Genomic DNA, 9,569 nt, shown 5'->3' on the forward strand with positions numbered 1-9,569 from the left:
AGAGTCGGATGCCTAACCAACTAAGCCACCTAGGCACCCCATCAAGTGTGTTTTCTGTGTCTACTGAGATATTCTGTTTCCCTCTTTCAGCTCCTCCCCTGCTTCTGCTCTCTCTCTCTCAAAATAATTAAATAAACTTTAAAAAAAAAGAATGTCCTCAATGAAACAGTAAAAATGTTTAATGTTGTTAAACACCAATTCTTGAGTATATGTTATGTCAGTAATCCATAGAGTGGATTGGAAGATGGAAGATGTATAAAGTATGGGTTAAACATCCATCCTACCTACAGTATAGACTAATAGGTTTTAATGTAGAAGTACAAAACGTTCCTTCTAATTGTTTCAGATTTTACATTGCAACTGGAAATTTGGTTACATTTGCTTTTAGTATTTATTTGCCCACCACTTTGTTTTTTAGCTTTTCTGAGTTAAGTTCTAGCCTTTCTTATATAGCATGTATAGTTTGGGTTTTGTTATTTGAGCCAAACCAAAAATCCTTTACTTCTTTTGATAAGTGGATTGAGCCCATTCACATTTATTGAAATGACTGAACGTTTGGGTTAGCTTCTGTCATTTTTTATTATAGTTACTGTGTAAATTGTTATATTTATGTGTTTTCCCTCTCTATGATGAATTTTCTTTTTTTATTCTTTTATAAATTTTGCTTTCTTCATCTCATTTTTATTCTTTGTTCTTTTTCCACTTTTATCCAGTAACCCTTATTGTTTCCATTCAAATCTGTCTTATAATATAGGCTATATTTTTGACATGATCTCTTTTTTGTATCATTTCTGAGATCAGTCAGCTCTTGTTTCATTACTTCTGTTTTTTTGGTTCAGTGTTTGTTTTAGTTTTTGAATTTCGATTCAGATTGTTTTTTCATATTCTTAAACAGGGATATTTAATTCAGTTTGGATTTTTGTGTTACAGTTTGCTGCTGCTGCTGATTTTTGGGGGGAAGGGAGTAGGGGTGTCTAAAATTGGTAATTTTCAGCAGCTGATGTATTTTTGTTATTTTCTTCCATAGTTTTGTATGGATGAAGAGTACTTATGTCTACGCCTGTTCAAGACTGTTGATTTGGAGTGGTTTACAAGAGTCCTCATTTAAAGCGCCCTCTTGTGTCATTATGATGTTGTGCATCTTCTCTAATCGATGGTGGGAGGGGCAGAATCTAGTGTATAAGTGAGGGGATTGGTCTTCACCAAGCTGTTCCAACCAGTGGAACAGGAAAGGAACATATACGGCAGAGATGCTGCTGGCTGGTAGGCAAATGTTGTGGTAGGAAATTGCAGAAGTCTTTTCTGATGGAGTTTTGTCAGTAAAATAGGAAGGAAGATTAGGCTGAATGCAGATGCATGAAGAGATACAGGAGATTGAAGAGAAAACTGTTAGGTTTCTCTAGGAACACATTGGGATAGCAGGTGGATGATGACTGTACAGTTAGATCTTTTCATGTCATTAAATACATTTGCAACATATTTTTAATGGTTGCTCACAATTTTGTTTTATGGCTTAAATTACAGTTTTGTGATTTTTTAAAACCACTTTCCTGTTGTTTCCAATTTCTTAGTGTTGTAAATAAAATGGAACAATGTTTCTTGCTATACCATTCCTAAACTTGGAGTTTTTAACTTTTTTGTTAAGCTATAAGAATGGTTATCTTTCTCATTGGTGCATAAACTGTAGTGAGACTGTACATTTGTGTAAAATGTAAATTTTAGAAATGTGATGGCATCTCTAACATAATCGTCAAATAGAAAGTTCTCCAAGCACAGATAATGAAATTCTAAATATGCACTTTTATATAGTGGTACTGATTATTATTAGAATGAGCCTGAAACTGTCATTATCATATTGTTATATTGCTGGGAAGAATAATAGCATCTCTAGCTTGCTGGATACATAGAGTACACCAAAGGTAATGACAATTCTTAACAAAGTCCTGTTTGAAAACATGAGTCAGTTATTTTGCTTATAACCTAATCCTGCTAACATAAGAAATGGAGTTGCGCATATTTCAAGCAAAGGTTTATCAGACAAGACCTAGGAAAACAAGAAACCAGGATAGTTCCTGGGCCCTTAGCATAGGAGTCTCTGAGCTAAGAGTGTCATCTCTTCATGGCCCATTGCTATCTGCCAGGTTGATTGGTTTATTCCCTGGCTGTGGCTAGGGAGGAGGGCAAGACAATGCACTAGCGGCTGCCAGAGGAAGTCACAGAGGAGAGAGGTTGAGTTGATACTTCAAAAGGATCCTTTGCAAAAGCCTTCGATAATTTAATGAAATTGTGCAAAGAAGTGGTTATATCACCTGTAGAATTGATACTTTGTATCTTTAAACATCATATACAATTCAAAGGATTTCCACATCTGTCATAGCTCACAATTGCAGAAGGTCAATTTCGTGGCAAATTTATATGTTAGTTAACATTGGTGGACAGTAAGCTAACATTTATGCACACTTACCATCCATGTGCTGTATGCTATTTCATTTAATACTGTTTAACGTTCTTATTTAAGCCATATAACTCTGTGAGGTGGATATGGGATCAACTGCATAGAAAAGGGAATAAATAGGAACATTTACCTTCTACTTTCCTATTTCTAAGAACCTTGATAGTACTTAACATTTAATTTTCTATGACAGTTTAACAATTTATTTCCTTATAATGTTAATTCACATACAGTTTATTTCTGATGAGGCACAAATGTTTACATATATGTAAAGTTCATTTTAAGAAAAAAAATTTTATACTTCAAGTGGCAGTATCCATCCCACTTGTAAACTTAAAAGACCGAGCAGAGTTTTCAGGGACTGAGAAGTCAGAGAAATTTAAAAAGCTCTTATTTTATAGGCGCCTGGGGGGCTCGGTCAGTTGAGCATCCACCTCTTGATTTCAGCTCAGGTCATTATCTCACGGTTCATGGGTTCAAGCCCCGTGTCGGGATCTGTGCTGACAGCACCGAGCCTGCTTGGGAATCTCTCCCTCTCTCTCTTTCTCTGCCCCTCCCCCATATGTATGTGTATGTGCATGCACTCTCAAATGAACATTTTTTAAGCTCTTATTTAACAGCCATTGTTTTGGAGAGGCAGACGTATTTGTGTCCATGAAATCTCTTCACTTCTGTTAAATCAGGTTGAGGAGAGCCAGTTCTCTCTGATGTGCCCTTTGTACCTAAAGAAGTCATTAGGCTGTGAGTCTCTTCTATCTGAGTTATTATAGCACCTTCCAGTGAAATCTCCTGCCTCCATTTTCTACTACTTCTCTCTAGTTACTCTCTTTTCCTCAGTTAGAGCCCATTTCCCAGTGTCCTGCTTCAGCCATCCCTGCCCACGTGTAGTCTGAAACAAGATCCATTCGTCTTCCAGGTCTTCAATGCTTTGTCGTATGGCCATCTCAGCCATACCACGTTTAGTTGCTGCTGCCTTCTCCTCACTGCTCCTCTTGGTTTTCTTCTGTGAAGTAAACGTCAGTGAACCTTGATGCAGCTCCAAGCAGATACATGAATACTAAAACCATAGTTTGGAGTGACTTGACTGGACCAGTCAGTAGAGCATGCAGCTCTTGATCTCAGGATTGTGAGTTCAAGCCCCACATTGGGCATGGAGCCTACTTAAAATAAAAATTAAAAAAAATTTTAAGCCATCATCAGTTAAAAATATGGACCAGAAGAAATGTACATAAGAGAGTTGTAATAGGAAAGTCTGTACATGGATTTCTATATCATTTGGCCATCATGATTCACATGGCTATATTAAATTTATCTCTGATCTTTTTTGGAGCCAAAACAGAAAAGATAAAGTGGTTACCTGTTTGACCTCTTTTGATCAGAAAGGAGGTGATATGTAAAAACCTCACCTCTTCTAATAATTCATGTAAACAGTTCTTATGTGAGTCCTCATTGTGGAAATCACTAAGTAAAGTGAACAAAATTTTTATTTCTAAGATTCTGTGTAACAGGTTTCATATAACTTTTTTTTTTGTGGTCAGTTACTAAAAGCCACAAGACTGTAAAACTCAATTTTTTTCAGATGGTAAGACACTAGAAGTTGAGTGTGTAGTCTTTTGGTGTTTTGACTTAATACAATTTTAGGATTTAAGGAATTAGGACTCACAGATGTTAAATGACTTGTCCCTGTCTATTAAGAACCTATTAAGGTTTCCTGACTTCTAGCACAAGTGTCTCAGTTCACTGACTGGTTTTGATAAGTATAACCATTGGGGGAGGGGGGGTTGCATTCAAAGATTTCTTCTGAGCTGTTGCTTGTTGAGGTCAGAATACCATGTGATTTGGTGATCTGGCCTAAGGAATATGGGGCTCATACTGCCAATTAGAAGCACAAATGACACATTTGGAGTTTACTGAGATCAGAATATCTCAGGTTAAACACCTGCTGAATGTTAGGATTATATACATGAAATCCTTTTCAGTACCCATTACAACCCTATAATAGGGATTATTATAGCAATGGTAGCTGAGGAAACCATGTCTGTAAGAAGGCGTTACCTGCCTTGAGTATCCATAGCTTATATACTTAGTTGCATACCATTACATGTGTTTTCTCCCCTTCTTTTTTTTTAAACTTTTTTTTTTAACGTTTATTTATTTTTGAGACAGAGAGAGACAGAGCATGAACGGGGGAGGGTCAGAGAGAGGGAGACACAGAATCCGAAACAGGCTCCGGGCTCTGAGCTGTCAGCACAGAGCCCGACTCGGGGCTTGAACTCACGGACCGCGAGATCATGACCCGAGCCGAAGTCGGCTGCTTAACCGACTGAGCCACCCAGGCGCCCCTCCCCTTCTTAACAGAATTTTAGTTTTGCTTGGGTGTCGTTCCTTCCTCCATAACATCATCTGTGGTTTGTAGATGGTGGGCTCTGACTTCAGCCCTTCGAGTTGTATCAACAAGAATCTGAAGTTGTGGTTCTCAACCTTGGCTTCTCATTGAATTCTTTTTAAAAGGAAAACTTAAAAAAACAAAACAAAAAAACAACTAACTGATGCCTGGGGACTACTCCCAGAAATTCTGAATTTTTTTGGCAGGGGATAGGGTTACAGGGAGGCCTGGGGTGTGAACGTGAGAATTTCAGTAGCTCCCAGGTGATTCTAAAGTATAGCCAAGGTTGAAAAACACTAATGGAAATGCCATTTTTGCCAGTAGTTGGTTTAGGCTTGAAATATGATAACATGTCCTCTGGTACACTTCTGGGAAAGTTATCATTTGTTGAGGTACACAAGAAGGAGGTTCGACATTGCCATGTCTAAATATGACACCCGGGGGGCGCCTGGGTGGCGCAGTCGGTTAAGCGTCCCGACTTCAGCCAGGTCACGATCTCGCGGTCTGTGAGTTCGAGCCCCGAGTCAGGCTCTGGGCTGATGGCTCGGAGCCTGGAGACTGCTTCCAATTCTGTGTCTCCCTCTCTCTCTGCCCCTCCCCCGTTCATGCTCTGTCTCTCTCTCTGTCCCAAAAATAAATAAAAAACGTTGAAAAAAATAAATAAATAAATATGACACCCGGAACTGATGTTGCCACCTTATGACCTCAAGGGGAGCTAGCTAACCAGCTGAAGGTGACACAGAAGGAAGTTGGGAAGAAGCTGGGTTCTTGATAGCAGCTGAAGCATGGAATCTACCAGCCTTAGGAGATCCCAACCTTCAGATTTTGTGTTATGCCACATGAGTAATTCAACATATGTTCTTTTCCTTTTTTTAAAGTTTGAGAGAGCACGCGAGCAGGAAAGGGGCAGACAGAATCCCAAGCAGGCGGCTCAGCACTGTCAGTGCAGAACCCAGTGTGGGGTTCGAACTCATGAATTGTGAGGCCATGACCTGAACCGTAATCAAGAGTCGGCTGCTTAACCGACTGGGCCACCCGGGCGCCCCTCAACATATTTTCTTTACTCTTTTAAGCCATTTTGATTTGGGTTCTCTGTTACCTACAGTCAAGGGCAAGCTAATAAATGTGAGCCAAGAATCAAACCTCCATTTGTCTGTCCAAAGTTCGTGTTTCTCTCCAATCACCTTCTTCCTTGAAGACTGTGTTTCCTGTCTCTGTTCCTGCAGACAGGAGAGAGTAAGAAATGGGTGTGAGAAAGGAGGAAACAGGACAGTAGGGAGTGCTCTGTTCCCAGCATGGAGCAGAAACTGGGAAGGAAAAGATCTATTTAAAGCAAAGGAGAGAATGTATATGTTGAGTTGGGAAGGGTAAGATTCCCAGCTCAGCTCAAAGTGATACTGATTCCTGTGAAATTTGCAACACTCTTCACATTACTTAAAAATAAAATAAGAAAAAATAGCCATATCTTTAGTTGCTGTGTGTCATTCTGGGATATGCATTTTCATAGTTAACATCTCTGAAATTGGAATGTATTTTACAGCTGGTGGAATATCACATTTTACTCGGCAGGTTATTTTTTCTTACTGGTACATAAAAAATGGTGGATCTTATTAGTGACATTCGTGTATGATTGAATGTAATTTTTTAACTGAACTTATATGTGCGTATAGTCAAAAGTTTATTGTGACATAAGTTGTTAGGAAATTTATTTTGGATTAATAAATTATGAAAACATAAAAAGTTTTTTGTGTGAAAAAGAGTGGTTCCATGTCTCCCAACTTCCCCTGCCCCCTTAGTGGTAGGCAGAATTCAGATGGCTCCCAAGATCCTTTGCCCTTGGTGCACACCACCCGTTTAATCACTTCCCTCTGTGGGCATTACTATACGATGGATTTTACTCCCATGCTTATCTTTTATTATATGTCAAAGATGAAGTGGTTTTATCTTTGGTATAATTGGGGTCTTAAGTCAGTTGGTTTGGAATTTAATCAAGAGGGAGATGATTCCCAAGTAGGCCTAAGGTATAATCAGATGAACCCATAAGAGACTGGGGCCTTCCTAAGGCCAAAGATTGGAACGGAACTTCTCTTACTGGCTTTGAAGAAATGAGTTGCCATGTTATGAGAGGGCCATGTATCTAGAGCTGAGAACAACCTTCAAATGACATGGAAGAAATGAGAACTTCAGTCTTAAAACCACAAGTTATTGAATTCTGCCAACCACTTGGATGAACTTGGAACAGGTGGTCCAGGCTCATTTTGTATGTTCCCACCTGAGCCCTCACATCAGCCATTTCTCAAAGGGGCCCAGATTCCTTCTAATAGAATAGTATTCATAATCTGAGATGTAGGTGCTGAATGTGCTTACTGCTATTGTGCCTGGTCAGATGAAAACAGGCCCTGAGAATATAGTGTGAACTGTCCTGCAGATCAAAAAGTGACAGTCTGGGGATGCCTGGGTGGCTCAGTTGGTTAAGCATCCGACTTCAGCCTAGGTCATGATCTTGCCATTCCTGAGTTCAAGCCCCGCATCAGGCTCTGTGCTGACATCTCAGAGCCTGGAGTCTGCTTCAGATTCTATATTTCCCTCTCTCTGTCTCTGTCTCTCTCTCAAAAATAAACTCAAAAAAAGTTACAAAAATGTGATAGTCTGGGGGGAATGGGGCTTTTGAGGAGCTCTAAATCTGTCCTCCCCTCTCGGAAGACCGCTATGGTTAGGATACCGGTTTTCACAGTTACTATAGTTGTGGGCTGTTGATCTTCAAGGCTACTCTGGAGCTGGGGAGAGGAGAATGAGATTAGGGCAAGTCATTGCCACAAGTCATTTTAACAAGATTCAGCTGTCTTTCTTGAGTAAATTCTCTGTCGTAAGCCGTTAATTTCTAGATACCTGAAAAAATTGGTTTTGACTGTCTTTGCCATTTCTCTCATGCCTTTTATGGGGTGGTGGATTTTCAGAGATCCTTGGTCTGCCATTCCGGAAGTAGAAACGCTGGTTCACTTTCAAGTATTGTTTGACATCATAATACATTTTTTTCCTCCTCACATCTGCACTTCAGAAATACTTACTTGTGACCGGTATAAAGACTGAATGTGTGCCAGCTTATAGTCCTTTTATTTCAGAATTCCCCCTTTCCTGCCTCCCTGTCCAGGGACTCGTCTTTCTGGCAGGATGCTCCTTGTTTCTGAGTATTCAGGCCCTTCACTCCAGTTCCAAAAACTTAACTGCCTGTTTTAGGAGTTCCACAGAAGTGGTCTCATTTGCCATTCGCATAAGTCTAAGATAAATACTAGTTCTATATCCCAGCTGTGTCCTATGCAAAAATACTTCAAATTTATTTGCCTGCATGTGTTGCTTGGCAGGTATATTTGTTACATAATAATATAAACTGGGCTTTAATCTTGGACTTCCTGAACAAATTTGTGATTCAGCCCCATATCTGCTGACACACCAGCTCTTTTCAAGCTTTTCTGTATGCCCACGGACTGCAGGCCAATTTAAACTTCCTCGTGTAGCTGAACTCAGTGAGGTGAACCCGGAATCAACAGAAATGCTCCTTATTTCAGCCAAATGCCCATAAAACAGTCATTTCGGTCCACGAAGAAGGAAAACCTGGTCCCAGTGAATTCCTGATTGTCTCGGAGTCTGAATGCCTGTCCTTGTGCCGCTGTGAAGGGTTCTGTGTTCTCCCCGAGCCGGGGGGAGATGATGTGCAAGGCCCCGCAGGAAGCAGAAACCTGGCCAGCCTGCCCTGGCCCCTGCTGCCCCAGCCTGCCAGCAGTTCTGCGGGGCTGTGTTCTTTGGGATGCACCTCCGGCTAAATCCGTACCAGGAGAAAGCAAAAGGAAAAGAATGACCCTGACTTTCTCAATGGGATGTGCGGGCCCCTCCGTCTGGGAGCCGAGAGGCAAGACAGAGAAGAGATTGCCCTGTAACAAATGAGGAGACACTGCTGGTGCCCATGGGGCCTCTGTTTTGTCAAATCTCCACCGGGCTGTAACAAGGCCGTGGTGTGGGAGCTGCATGAAGCATCGTGACAGGCCTCCTGGGCCTGCCCTGGAATCGGCAAGGCTCCTTTGTTCAATGCCCCAGGTCAGAATCCAGGATTGGAAGATGGGGGTTCACGACCTCAGTAGCACCTGCAGGTGTCAGTCGCCTTGTTGGCCTGCTTTCCTCTGAGGCCTCGCCCACATCTCCTCTGTCACCAGGGGACAGCTTTAGTGAACATCAGGCAAGGTGCCCTTCACCCTCCACCCTCTTCTAGGTCTAGCAGCCCTCGAACCCCTTGTCTTAAATTGCCTTCTCTATTCTGGAAGCAACACAAGGGTATTCAATGTCTCTGTCTTGTTCAAGGTGGTATTCCCTGAAGGATCAGGCACATAGAAGACCCTCACTCAGTGTTCGTTAAATTATTAAAATATTCAAACCTTAAAGGGGCACTGCTTTTTGTTCCCCAACTGTATGAAAACAGACCTTTACGTGAAAGAATAAAAAGGAATTTCTAAATGTCAAGCCTTGAAGTGGTAGAGGTCAAACTATGGAACAACATTGATGGGGTTGGTGTGTCCTTCTCAGGTAATTCAAGAAAGCCCCAGGCAGAGGCAGAAATGGAGGAAGGCAGCTGAGAGAGGATGGGGGGGGGGGGGGGGGAGGAAGGGACACACACTCCACGCGGCAGGCTGGGCCGGGCGCGGAGGAGGGAGAGTGCGGGAGGAGTCGGGGTGTGGTAGC

The 9,569-nt window shown here is 41.5% G+C and overlaps 1 protein-coding gene across 7 annotated transcripts in view; it reads left to right on the forward strand.

Moving 5' to 3' along the window:
• The window catches only part of ZC3H8 (zinc finger CCCH-type containing 8), a 34,269-nt gene extending 24,998 nt beyond the window's left edge, over positions 1–9,271 (forward strand). For 4 of the 7 annotated variants that reach the window (XM_049652152.1, XM_049652157.1, XM_049652150.1 and 1 more), the window contains one exon: positions 1,028–1,419. The gene's annotated coding sequence lies outside the window, so the exon portion shown is untranslated. The other 3 variants (XM_049652155.1, XM_049652151.1, XM_049652154.1) reach the window with 2 other exon arrangements.
• Positions 9,272–9,569: the final 298 nt, after the last annotated feature.

The sequence above is a fragment of the Panthera uncia genome (genome assembly GCF_023721935.1).
Source record: "Panthera uncia isolate 11264 chromosome A3 unlocalized genomic scaffold, Puncia_PCG_1.0 HiC_scaffold_12, whole genome shotgun sequence".
Lineage (NCBI taxonomy): Eukaryota > Metazoa > Chordata > Mammalia > Carnivora > Felidae > Panthera > Panthera uncia.